The 14,990-nt window shown below is 31.6% G+C and overlaps 1 pseudogene; it reads left to right on the plus strand.

The window, feature by feature from the left end:
* The first annotated feature begins 12,806 nt into the window (after positions 1-12,806).
* LOC140693378 (heat shock transcription factor, Y-linked-like) overlaps positions 12,807-14,990 on the plus strand; it is a 39,998-nt pseudogene continuing 37,814 nt past the window's right edge.

The raw sequence follows: 14,990 nt of genomic DNA on the forward strand, positions 1-14,990 counted from the left end.
TAAGGCAAGACACAATAAACTTCCTTTAGGAAAATATAGGCAAAACGTTATCTGGCATATGTCTCAAAAATCTTCTTGTAGAAGAAATAAAAGCCAGAATAAACAATTGAGACGTAATGAAACTTACAAGCCTCTGCACAGTATAGAAATCAGAAGTAAAACAAAAAGACAACCTACGGAATGGGAAAATAATTTGCATATGAAACCAACAAAGGCTTGATCTTCAGAGTATATAAGCAGCTCATCCAACTGAATAAGAAAAAATAAACAACACAATCCAAAAATGGGCAGAAAACCTAAACAAGCGATTCTCCAAGGAAGACATACAAATGATCAAAAGACACATCAGAAAGTGCTCAATATCACTGATTATCAGAGAAATGCAAATCAAAACTACAGTGAGGTATCACCTCACAGCAGTCAGAATGGCCATCATTCAAAAATCCACAAATGATAAATGCTGGAGAGGCTGTGGAGAAAAGGGAACCGTCTTCACTTCTGGTGACAATGCAGTCTGGTGCAGCCACTGTGGAAAACAGAATGGAGATTCTTCAAAAGCCTAGGAATAGACATACCATAAGAAACAGGAATTCCGCTCCTGGGCATAAATCCAGAAGGAACCCTATTTCAGAATGACACTTGAACCCCAATGTTCATAGCCAGCACTATTTACAATAGCCAAGACATGGAAACAGCCTAACTGTCCATCGACAGTTGACTGAATAAAGTATAGGTGTTATATTTATACAATGGAATACAATTCAGCCATATACACCGACAACATAATGCCATTTTCAGCAACATGGATGCTCCTGGAGAAAATCAGTCTAAGTGAAGTAAACCACAAATAGAAAGAAAAATACCATATGAGATGGCTTATCAGTGGAATCTAAAAACAAAACAAACAAATCAAAAAAAGCACATACTCAAAAAAGAAATAAACTCACAGACATAGAATACAATGTTTAGGTTGCCCAGGGGTCGGAGGGTGGGGAGAGATAGACTTGGAGGTCAAAATTATAGAATAGATAAACAGGATTGTAGTGTATAAGACAGGGAAATATATAAAAGATCTTGCGGCAGCTCACAGAAGAAAAAATGGGACAACAAATTTATCTATATTCATCATAACTGAAAAATTGTGCTCTATGCTGGAATTGGTGACAACTTTGTAAAAAGACTTAAAACCAATAAAAAAAAGTAAAAAAAAGAAAAAAACATGATCCTAAATATTACAAGTGCATATATAAATTATAGAGGAAAAATAACTCTGCAACGTGTAGTAAAACAAAACATTTTGTTTTATGTTTTCTTTTTAAGATGAACAAAATCATAAAACCTCTAGCCAGGTGCATCATGAACAAAAGAGAAAAGCACCAAAGAAATAAAGTCAGAAATAAAAGAAGGGAAATAACAATTGTTCCCTCAGATATACAAATAAGTGTTCATTTTGTCAACAATTATATGCCAATAAACTGGACAACTTAGAAGAAATAGACAAATGTCTAGAAAGAGACAGAGATAAGGAGAAACAAATAATTTGAACAAACTGATTACTAGAAGAAAGAAATATTCTGCATTTAAAAAAATCATTAAACATTAGTTCAGAATTAAACAGCTCCCATGGAGAACTGTAAAATATACAAAGCAGGACTTATACTATTCAAAAATATTGAAGATGTGGGAAACCCCCAAATTAATTCTATGAAGATTTCAACACCCTGATAGCAAAACCAACAAAAAAAGTACGGGCAAAGGGAATTTCAAGCCATTATATTTGATAGATTTACAAGCAAAAATTCTACAAAATATTATTAGCAAACTAAATCCAGCAATACCAAGAATGAATCATACACCATGGTCAACTTGGATTTATTGCAGGGTTACAAGAGAAGTTCAACATTCACAAATCAATCAGTTTGATACACCACATTAACAAAACTAAAAGAGAAAATGACGTGGTTATTCCAATAAATCCATCAAAAGCATTTCACAAATTTCAAAATTTATTCATTAGAACAGCAACAACAGCAACAACAACAACAACAACAACAAAAACAGCAATACAAACTCTTAACATAGTAGGATTCAGAAAATATATCTCAACATATCTAAAGTCATTTATTACAGAACCACAGACAACATAATATGAAAACGTGAAAAAAATCAAGCCAAATTAAGAAATACTACCAGGATGCCACTCTCACCATTTCTATTAAACACAGTATGGGAAGTCCTAGCAACAGCAATCGGAATAGAAAAAGATTATTCAAGTTGGATTGAATGAACTACAACTGTTATTATTTTAGAGGACATAAAAATCTATATAGAGAACCCTAAAGATTCTCCACAGCAAAACAACAAAAACAAATAAAGACATTTAACAAACTTGCATGATTCATGATTGATATACAAAAACTGTCACATTTTTTTACACTAACAATGAAATATTCCATAATTTAAAAAAATCCATATGAAATCAGATCAAAAAATGAAAAACCTATGAAAAAAACAAGATAATAAAATCGAAAGGACACTGAAAAATAAATTTGAAGATGATGCAAAGAAATGGAAAGAAATCTCAAGGTCTTAGTTTAGAGGAATTAATATTGTTAAAATATATATACTACAAAAGATGTCTTCAGATATAAAGTGATTCAGATCGAAATACGTGATATTTTCCACAGAAATTAAAACAGTCCTAAGATTTGTAATTAAGTGCAAAAGATCCAGAACTGCAAAAGGAACAATCAAGAAAAAGAACAAAGTTGGAGGCATAATCCATAACCCTCCCAGATCTCAGATTTTATTACAATAATACAGTAATCAAAGCAGCAATGTGCTGGAAAACAAACAAACATTTATATCACTGGAACAGAACACAGAGGCAGAAATAAAACATCACACCTATGGTCAACTAAATAATGACAAAGGAAAAAATATACAATGATTAAAAGACAGCATTCAGCAAGTGATGTTGAGAAAGCTAGACATCTACATGTAAATCAATGAAATTAGAACACTCCTACACACTGTACAAAAATAAAGTCAAAATGTTGTAAATATCTGAATCTAATACATGACACAATAAAACTCCTGGAAACTAACATAGGAAAAAAATAGATAAATTGTAGTAAAACTTTCCTATGTCACTCTCCCAAGCTGAAAACAATAAAAGCAAAATGATCAAATAGGTCCTAATTAAACATAAATGCTTCTACACAACAAAATAAACAGAATGAGAAGATGAACTTCCAAATGGCAGAAAACATTAGGAAACAATGCAATCAAAAAGAGGATAATTTCTAAAATACCCACATCGTTCATACATCTCCATTTCAAAAATCTACAGATCAGCCAGAAAATGAGCAGAAGACAGTTCTCTAAAAAAGACACACAGATGACAAACAGGAACATAAAAATATTCTCACATTGCTAATCATTATACAAAGGCAAGATAAACATAAGATAATGTTTTACCTCACATTAGTTAGAAGGGTTGTCATCAAAATGTCTACAAATAATAAAGACTGTGGAGATTGTTGAGAAAAAGGGACACTCCAACGCTGTTGTTGGGAATGAAAATTGGTGCAACCACTTTGGAAACATTATGGAAGTTCCTTTAAATAATAAAAATAGACCTATCATATGATACAGCAATCCCACTCCTGGGCATATAAAACATAAAACCTGAAAACAAAGAATCCTAGGATAAATATAAGAAGTACACTTGACTTAATTTGATTCTTCAAATGTCTCCTCTGGCAAATGAAGCAGAAGCAAAACTAACAAAATATGATTGTATCAGTCTAAACAGATTTACACTGCAGAAGAAATGTTCAATAAAATGAAAAGTCAACCAACACAATGGGAGAATATATTTGCAAGTGATATTTTCCTATCAAGTGTTAATATCTAAATATATGTTAAATTCATACACAACAATGAAAAAGACCAAACAATCCAATTAAAAAAATGCCATAGGAACTAAATATATAGATCTGAGTCAATTTTCTGTAGAAAACATACAGTTGGCTAAATGACACTTGAAAATATGTTCAGAGTTATAAATTATTAGGAAAGTCATAAACCAAAAATGAGACAATACCTCACACAAGTCAGAAGGCTCTCATTAATAAGAAAACTAATAGATGTCAGTGAGATTGTGGGGAAAATGTAACACCGTGGACACTGTTGATAGGAATGCAATGTATTGATTCCATTGCATATAAACATCAAATTTTCTTCATACATTTTTCTGTCAAGGGATGTTGTGTTTGTAGGACCCTGTCTGAATGCTCTAGAGAATAAGCCCATGGGCTGAATTGATAAACAAGCTCTGAGGAATGTCACATATCCAGGCTGGATAAGAAATGGCCTATTCAATGTATCAAGTATGGATGGATGGAGAGCCTATGCTGAGTAAGATCCTCAGAGGAGGACAACCTTAGACAGACACAGCCAGCTGGATAAGAGATGGCCTACTTAATGTAGTTCCGTGATGAACTTTAAAACAATCCTTGATCATCGAACATTCTGTGATTACTGTGGGAGCATGGGGACATAAATAGCTTAAGATTATTAACATAGTTGTAACTTAGATGATATGTGAGGCATTGTGCATGTGCCATATATACCCTTTTTCTAAGAATCAATAAAGAGAGAACTGCTCCACTTCTGTCCACACAGTGTTTGTGTGTATATGATATCGTGCTACTGACTGTTAATTTAATTTGTTAGGATTATATTAAAAGGATGTTGCATTATATACAATGCTCTTTCTGCACCTATTGAGATGATTATGTGAGTTTTATTTCTCATTCTATTAGTGTGGCATTTGCCCTTTATTGATTTGAATATTTTGAAGTATCCTTAAACACAGGGGAAAATCCCTTTACTCATGTATGTGTATGATACATTAAATGTGTTGTTGAATTCATTTTGCTTGTATTTTGCTGAGAAATTTGGCACATACATCAGGAATAATATTCTATATTTTGCATATAATGTCCTTTATAGCATTGTTATGCAAATAAAGCTGGTATCATAAAACAAGTTTGGATACTTTCACACCCTTCAAATTCTTGGATGGTTTGGGGAAGAATTGTTGAGAAATTTTCTTCAAATGTATCACAGAATTCACCAGTGAAGTCATCTTGTAAATATTTTCTGGTTTGGGAGGTTTGGATTACTTATTTACTCATACATACTTTTGCTGTATTTAACTTTCTAATTTCTTCTTGATTAAGTATTGGAAGACATATATTTCTGGGAATTTGTCTTTTGTTCTAGGTCATTCAAATTGTTGGCTTGTGGTAATTTCTTATGAAGCTATGCATCTCTACATCAGTTGTAATATCTTCTCTTTTATTTATAATTTCATTTGAGTCTTTATTTTATTCACCAAACTATACGTTTGTCCACATTATGTTTAAAACAAACAGACTTAGGAATTTTTTCTATCTTTTCAAATGTTTCTCTTGTTATTAGCCTTAATCTCATTCATTCAATTTTCATCTTTATTCTTTCTGTTTTCTCCTAGATTCTTGATGTTTAAAGTTAAGTAGTGTGAATCTTTGTATTTCTATTATTATTAAATATTATTTATTTATTTATTTACTTTCTTTCTTACTTTCTGATTTACTTATTTATTCATTTATTTATCATTGAATTACTACCATTTACAATGTGTCAAACTGTGGTGTATAGCACAGTGTAAAACTTCATGCGTATACTTGTGTGCCTATTAAAGGTAACTTCACAATATTTAACATACTGCCATGTGTGATACAAAAGAAATTTTGAAAATATCTATTTTTATATATAGCGGAAAACATTTATAAATCTACAGCTCCCAAATATATCCTCTACTATCCCCTTTCAGAAGTAATCATAAGATTATTAATTAGATCTGCAAGTGTGTTTCAGTTTTGTAGATGAAATCATAGTGTTCTTATCCAAATTTTTTTTTAAGGTTCTACATATATCATGTCATGTATTATTTTTCTTTCTCTTTCTGGCTTACTTCAATTAGAATGACACTTATTGGGGACATTCATTTTGCTCCAAATATCATTGTTTTATCATTTTTTATGGCACAATATTTTTCCATTGCATAAATATGGCATAAATCCTGTATACTGTTATCTATTGATGGACACTTAGGGTGCTTCCATGTCGTGGCTGTTGTATATAGCACTGCTAAGAACATTGGGGTGCAGATGACATTTTGAATTAGGGTTCTCTTTGATATATACCCAGAAGTGAGATTGCTGGATCATATGTTAAGTCTATTTTTATTCTTTTGAGGAATCCCCATCCTGTTTTCCACAGTTACTGCACCAAACTACATTCCTAACAACAGTGTAGGAGGTTTCCCTTTCTCCACAGCTTCCCAAGCATTTATTGTCTGTGGACTTTTGAATGATGGCCATTGTGAATATTGTGAGGTGATACTTCATTATAGTTTTGAATTGCCCTTCTCTGATATTTATTGTGAACAATTTTTTTTTCATATATCTGTGTGGCATTTGTATGTCTCTAACGGAGAATAGCTTGTTTAGGGCTTCTGCCCATTTTCAAATTGGGTTTCTTGTTTTTTTTTATGTATTATTATTAGTTTGTATGAACTCTTTATATTTTGGAAATTTAGCATTTGTCAGTTGCATCACTTCTAAATATTTTCTTTAATTCTGTAGGTTGTCATTTTGCTTTGTTTATGGTTCCCTTTGCTGTGCAAAAGCTTATAAGTTTAATTAGGTTCTATTTATTAATTTTGCTCTTACATCCATTACCTGGGTAGGTTGTTCTAGGGGATCATTGCTGCGATTTGTCTCAGAGTGTTTTGCGTATATTTTCTTCTAGGAGATTTACTTTGTCTTCTCTTACATTTAAGTCTTCAAGTCATTTTGAGTTTATTCTTGTGTATGGAGTGAAGGATTTTTCTAACTCCATTGCTCTGCATGCCGCTATCCAGCTTTCCCAACACCAGTTCGTGAAGAGATGGTCTTTTGTCTGTCATATTCTTGGCTACTCTGTCAAAGATTAATTCATCATAGACCTGTAGATTTATTCCTAGGCCCTCTATTCTGTTCCATTGGACCATATGCCTGTTTCTGTACCTATATCATGACATTTTGATTATTGTAGCTCTGCAATAGTGTATGGAGACCAGGCAGGTTATTCCTCCAGCCTCTTATTTTGTCTTCAATATTCTTTTGGAAATTATGGATCTTTATTGTATCTATATAAATCTTATGATCATTTGTTTCAGTCCTAAAAATAAATGTTATGAATAATTTGATAGGAACTCAGATTTAATCTGTGGATTGCCTTGGGTAGTATGGCCATTTTAACAATATTATTTCTTCCATTACGAGACCATTGGGGATCTTTTCAATTCTTCAAATCTTTCTTGATTTCCTCAATCAATGTTTTCTTTTTCTCCATGTATAAGTCATTCACCACCTTAGTCAGAGTTATTCTTAAGCATTTTAAAATTTTGGGTGCAGTTATAACAGGGGTGGTTTCTATAATTTCTTTTCCCCTTGATTCAATGTTAGTGTAAAGAAATGTAATTGGTTTTTGTACATTAATCTGGCTACCTTGCCTAGTTCCTTTTTAGCCTAAGTATATTTTTGTGAAGCTTTTACAGTTTTCTATATATAGTGTCATGTTTGCATATGGTGACAATTTTACCTTTTCTTTTCCAGTCTGAATACTTTTATTCCTTTTTCTTACCTGATCGTTGTGGCTAGTAATTCCAAGACTATATAGAATTGTAATTGTGAGAACGGGCATCCTTGTCTTCTCTCAGGTTTTTGTGGGAAGATTTCCAGTTTTTCACCATTGAGTATTATGCTGTCTATATGTTTGTTGTAAATAGCTTTCATTATGTTGAGATATGGTTGTACTCTGCCTACTGTGATAAGAACTTTTATTGCAAATAGGTGTTAAATTTTATCAAATGCTTTTTCTGCATCTACTGAGATGATCATATCGTTTTTGTCTTCTCTTTTGTTGATACGGTGTTTCACAGTTGATAGATCGATTTGCATATGTTCAACCATCCGTGTGTTCCTGGGATGAACCTAACTTGTCTATGGTTCATGATCTTTTTTACATGCTTTTGAATTCGGTTTGTTAATAATTTCTCAAGGACTTTTACTTCTTTGTTTATCAAAGATATTGGCCTATAGATTTCTTTTTGGGGTAGTGTCTTATTGTGGTTTTGGTATCAGGTTGATGTTGACCTTATGGTGTGACTTTGGGAGTACTCTCTCCATATCAGTCTTTTGGAAGAGTTTGAGGAGGACTGGTACGGATTTTTCTTTGTATGTTTGGTCAAATTCCCCAGTGAAGCTATTTGGTTTTGAAATTTTTTTGCAGAGGTTTTTTATTTTATTGATGATTCTATTCCATTTCTTGTGATCTGTCTGTTCAAATGGCTAATTTCTCCTTGATGCAATATTGGTGAGCTGAATGTTTCCAAAAACTTCTCCATTTCTTCCTGGTTATCCAGTTTGTTTCCATACAGTTGCTCATGGTATTCCCTTATGATACTTGGTAAATTTGTTGTACTCTTTGTAGTTTCTCCATTTTCATTTCTAATATTATTTGTGTTTTCACTTCTTGTTGGTGAGCCTGTCCAGAGTTTTGTTAATTTTGTTTACTATTTCAAAAAAGAGATTGATTAATTTTTTTCTTTTTTTAATCTCTATTTTAATTATTTCTTCCTTGAACTTTATTTTTTCCCTCTTTCTGTTGACTTTTGGTTTTGTTCGCTCTTCTTTTCTTTATTAGTTAACATTGAATGTTAGATTATATTTTGAAATAGTTCTTCTACTTTGAGGAGGGCCTTGTCACTATGAACTTCCCTCTTAAGCCTGCTTTAACAGTATTCCATAGACTGTATAGTGTTTTGTCATATTTCTCAAGATATTTTTTAATTTCTTCTTTTACTTCATCACCTCCACCCCTTGTTTTAGTACCATATTTTTTAATCTGGATGCTGTCTTTTTTTCTCCCAGTTTTTCTGTGATTGATTTCTAGTTTCATGGTATTATACTCAGAAAAGATGCTTAAAATAATTTTTATCTTCTTAAATTTTTTGAGGCTTCTTCTGTGCCTGAGTACATAACCTTTCGTAGAAAACATACCTTGTGCACAGGAAAAGAATTTATATTCTGTTTTGGGGATATATGGGCACTCTTTTGGATATATCAAGCATCTCCAATTATTTAATAATGTACTTTAGTGTCTTTGTTCCCTTATTAATTTTCTGTGTGAAAGACCAGTCCAGTGATGGTAATGGGAAATTATAGTCTCCTACTTTGATTGTGTTCCCAGGGATTTCTCTTTTTTTATCTATTAGTGTTTGCTTTATGTATTTAAGTGCTCCTATATTGAGGGCATATATCTTAATGAGTATAATACCCTCATTTTGATTTGCTTCTTTAATCATTTTATCATGTCCGAGTTTATCTTTTTCTTTGGCCTTTTTTGTAAAGTCTCTTTGAGTGAAGTCTATACTGCTAGTCCTGCTTTATTGTCATGTGCATTTGCATGGAATATATTTTTCCACCTTCTGACTTTCAATTGATGCGTGTTCCTCTTACTAAAGTGGGTCTCTTCTATGCTTCATAATATACGTTCTTGTTATATTATTCCATCTTACAATATATATCTTTTGATTATATTGATAAGTCATTAACATTTGCGATAATTATTGATAGACTAGTGTTTATTTCCATATTGAACTTCATTCTCCAGTTGATTTGGTATTTTTTTTTGTTCATTTCTTTTTGTTTTTGTGGCTTGATAAGTTTTCTTTTATTATCTTGGTTTCTTTTTGGCTTTCTGACTTCATTGTATGCTTTTGACTTATGGTTACTTTGTTTTGTATGTATATTGAACTGTACTATATTTATTTATTTTATCTGATAAGAATACAAACTCAAACCCATCCTAAAGGGAACAGAAACAAGAAGAAAACACTCTGTATTTTCCTACTTCACTCTGTGACTCTTAAAAATTTTGATGTCCTCTAATACAATATCATATTTATTCTGTTGTAAGTCAATGTAGATATTGCCTTTCTAATTATGCTTTCTCTTTTCTATAACATCCTGCTTCTGTTTATTTAGAGTAGATCTTTCTATATTTCTTCTTCTCTTGCTAAATTCTTAAGTATTTACTTGTGTGGAAGTTATTTATCTCTCCTACTCTTCTAAAAGTTAGCCTTGCTTGATAAAGTATCTTAGATTACAGCTTTCTTTCCTTCAGGACTTTGAATATGTCTTGCCACTGCCTTCTGCCTGCTGTATTTGTGTAGGAATCGAGTTTATGTGTATAATGTATATAATAATATATATATGTAAAGAACACATACAAATGAAGTTAACAAATATGGTGAAAACCTATACGTTAAAAAACAGGAAACATTGATAAAGGAAATAAAAACTGATCCAAAGAAATTAAATGATCTCTTACATTGAAGATGTGAAACAATGTGTTTGAAACAACCATACTACACAAAGGAGTCTACATTTAGTGTGATTCATGTGAAAATACCCATGAAATTTTTCCAATAAATAGAACAAATAATTTTAAAATGTATATGTACCCACAAAGAGCATGAATTGCCAAAATAATCTTGAAAAAGTGTATTAAATCTAATGGTGTAAAATTCTCTGGTGTTAAGCAGTCCTACAATGCTTTACTAATTAAAACAACATGATACCGGCTCAAAAACAGACACCAATCAATGGAAGATAATAGAGCAAACAGATATAATTCCTCATACATATGATCAATTAACCCATTAAAAAGGAAGCAAGAGTATAAAATTAAGAAAAGACATTCACCTCAATAATTACTGCTGGGGAGATTGAAAATGTAAAATATAGATTAGTTTATTTCCTCACATTGTTTACAATCCGTGAGCTCAGAATATCTTTCTATTTATTTCATTTACTTATATTTCTTGCAACTGTAATACATAGATCTATGTTTAGAACTTAAATTTCACTTATCAAATTTATTCCTATTGTATTCTATTTGTTATAAATTTACACACAATAGTTTTCATAATTTTTATTTATGATAATGTGTTGTTATTATACAAAAATACAATGGATATTTGTATATTGATTTTGAATTCTGCAAGCTTACTAAATTTGTTCATTAATTGTAACAGCCACTGCAGGAGTCTATGGAGCTTTCTATCTATGCCTAATTATGTCATCTGTAAAAACTTCACTACTTTATTACAAGTTGGATGAATTTTATATTTTTTCTTGACTAGTTGTTCTGGCTAGGACTTCTTGTAGTGTAATTTAGGACTTGTGAAAATGAGCTACTTTTTCTTATTACTGGCCCAGAGGAAAACCTTCCTGTATGTTAACATTGAGCTTGACGTAAGCCATGGGTTTTTCATATATGGCTTATATTATTCTTAGTTACATTCTATCTAGAGTGAATTTAAGAATATTTAAATATTAAAGTTAAGATCAGATCTGTCAATAATTTTTGCTACATATTTTGAGATTGTTATTTTTGAATTCTTTTTTTTTAAAGGGATGTTATCTCACATATTCATTTGTATATGTTAAATAATATTTATGAATCAGAACTAAGTCCAACTTAACTATAGTTTATAATACTTAAAATATGCCATGATTTCAGGTTGCTAATATTTATTTAAAATGGAAATTACAGATACTGAAGGAAAAATTACATTGTAGTTTGAGGGTACATTTATATATTTAAAAATTTTTTCTCTTATTTTGAATTTGGCTTATGTTTAATGGATTTTATATGTAAATAAATAATATAACTTTTGGTTGAACTGGATTTACTGCAGTTTACTGATACAGAACATAGCTATTATTTACAATTAGTGCACAAGACACTTGCCTTAAAATGCCATATTATACTAACAATGCCAACTGTTTCAGGACTGAGAAATGTATTGTTTCCTATAATGCATTACCTGGTCTTTTCCACCCCAACTGACATAAACTGTTATATCTTTGTTTTTTGAATGTTTGTTTGTTTGCCCCTTAATGGAGGCACTGCTTATTGAACCCAGGATCTTGTGCATAAGTGTATTTATCAACATAATTTTGGAACATTTAACAGAAGCCCAAAGAGTATGGATTAGAAAGATGACAAGAAAATTTATTCCTTCTAGGGACTGAAAACCCTCTGAGTGAAAGAATGGCAAAAATAAACATTTGTAAATATACAATAAGATTGTCTCTTTTGCAATTTTAATGTAGAATATTAAATTACATTTGTTTCAATTATAGCACTGAATTACAATTTAAAACAAAAATTCCCCCTTTCTGATTTCTTAAATTTGATTGATTACTTTAGTCTAATTTTATTTCATAAATATTAACAATTTATTTATAAACATACCAAATAAAATGATATTTATTCTACTCATATTTAGAATATAGTGCTACTTATTGTAAAGTACACAGATAAATACCAACTTCCATTTCCAAATCAAATTATGTATCACTTTAATTACAAATGATGATGAAATAGTTATACCTATTCTGTACAGGTTTTATACAAATTTCGCTTTAAATTCCTAAACTTTAAAATTATTTTATATATTTTCTGCAGTATTTATACTCTGTTCACCAATCCGGTATAAATTTCTGTACAAAAGGATGGAGATTGTTTTTATTTAAAAGACCCCAAAATTAAATTCTTTAAAAATATTTTGTGCAGATAATATTTGCAGATCACACTATAAAAATAAGCATCCTATATGTTTCATTTTTACTGGATAAATGAGAACTAAACACTGGCTAAATGGTACACTTGGGTTGCTAGGAGACCAGTCGTTTTGTGATGTGACATATACTCAGATCGAGAATGATTGTGATGGCCTAGCAGTTTATCTGTGCAGTCCTGCCAAAGCAGCATTTGAAGCTACAGTGCTCAAAATCATGCAGATTAGAATAGTAGCTGTAGAAAAATTTATATGAAGTGGCACATGTTTCTTCAGAAAATCAAGATGTGTCTCGTAAAGAAGGGCCTACTGGTTCAGGAAACTCTGGTAGAACTCTATTGTGTGATCAAACATTCTCTGGGGACTTGGACTTGAGGTCTATGATTGAAGAAAATGCTTTTCACACATTCTCTGAAGGATCCTTAATTAAAAGGCCATGTTACACACATTGTGTCTCTGAACCAGAGAAAGATAATGAGTTTCGTTCTCTGACATTCCCAAGAATACTCTGGAAAATGGCAGGGAGTGACCAGTTTAAATCCATCTGTTGGGATGATAATGGAACTTCCATAGTGATTGATGAAGATGTCTTTAAGAAGGAAATTTTGGAAAGATAGGCCCTCTCAGAATATTTGAAACTTGAAGCATGAAAAGGTTACTTAGACAGCTTAATCTTTATGGGTTTAGGAAAGTGCAGCAGAATTTTCAAAGATCTGCATTTCTACCAGACTTACTGGCAGAAGAAAAAGAAGTCTCTGTTTTAAGCAAGGTATTCAGAAACTTTGGCTACCACTTGGTAACTTATATATAAAATTTTATTTTGTACATCAATCTATGGTAATATAAATGTAAAGCTAGATTTTGAAAATCGTATAAAACTACTACGGCTAAAATCCTTTATTTTTTCTAAAAAAATGAGGACACTGTATAAACTATTCAGATTATAAGAAACTTTGATGGCAACTATGAATCTTACCAGAAATCTAAATAAAGGTATTTAAGCTGCTTTTAAAAAGTGGCATTCACCATTACTGCAAATGCTAACTTCTTATATTTGATGACTATACTATATAAATGTGTATTTTCGAAACAAGGAACTTCAAAATGTCGTCAGCAATGTTAATATTTTGATGATATTATCTTTGCATGGTAAACGTGAAATCTGAGGTTTTATAGGTTAGGCTTATTATAGTGTTGTATTTTGGTTTAAATTATTACTAAAATCTTTCAACTTTGGTTGTAGCTACAGTTCTATCATAACCCAAATGTTAAACGAGGCTGTCCCCAGCTTTTAATGAGAATAAAAAGAAGAGTGGTATTAAAACTGCCTCTCTGTTACCTTCATTGGATGAAGATTTCAACAAGAAGCACTATAATGCAGTGGGTAATTTGGATAATAATAATTCTTTTTTTGTGGGTGACAGTAGTGGAGAAAGTGCATTTTTACCTTCTGTAAATTTAAACATGCCACTAATAAGAAAGCCCTCTACTAGCCACATAATTGGTGATACAACTATCCCGATCAGAGGTGAATTTTCTCCTCCATCATAAATGTCAGTTAGACAACCAGAAAATATTACAGTGGATCAAAGTGCTATTTTAAATCAGTTGACCACTCTCCACGGGCACTCTCAAAGCAGCAGCATTGAAGCAAATGGCCGTGTTGTGAACTTCATTACAACTACAACATGTATTTCTCAGTACAGCAACTTGTCTCCCTTGCAGAGGAATTATTTTGGACAGATGGTGGAGACTTCTATTTTTCCAAATAGATATCTCAACATATCTGCCAATGAAGGTCGTTTTTCTAAACTTCAACCAGGGATCAACCCACGGTCTCCAGCGCCAGTGATAGCTGATGCATCAGCTATCTCTCTTTCAAGGCCAACTCATCAGATATCTTCAGTTTATGAAAGTCATCCTAATCAAAACTGATCTACCAGAGGACTGCCAGATTATGCAGGATAACAAGATTAAAACTGATGTCGGCAAATGTCGACAAATATCTCCAATTTTCTTATTTGAACAATAAACATAGATGTGTACCTGTATTTACCTATTTTTTTAAATAGAGTTAAGAGTTAAATGGGAGACTAAGTTAACATTTAAACAAAAACATATATTTGTTTGATATGATCATTTGATAGAACAATATGGGAGTTAATATAAATAATTTTTTTTGTAAGGAATAAGAGAAAATGGAAGAATTTGGAGAAAGACTAAAACATGAAGAGACGGAAAA

The sequence above is a fragment of the Vicugna pacos genome, unplaced genomic scaffold (genome assembly GCF_048564905.1).
Source record: "Vicugna pacos unplaced genomic scaffold, VicPac4 scaffold_19, whole genome shotgun sequence".
Taxonomy (NCBI): domain Eukaryota; kingdom Metazoa; phylum Chordata; class Mammalia; order Artiodactyla; family Camelidae; genus Vicugna; species Vicugna pacos.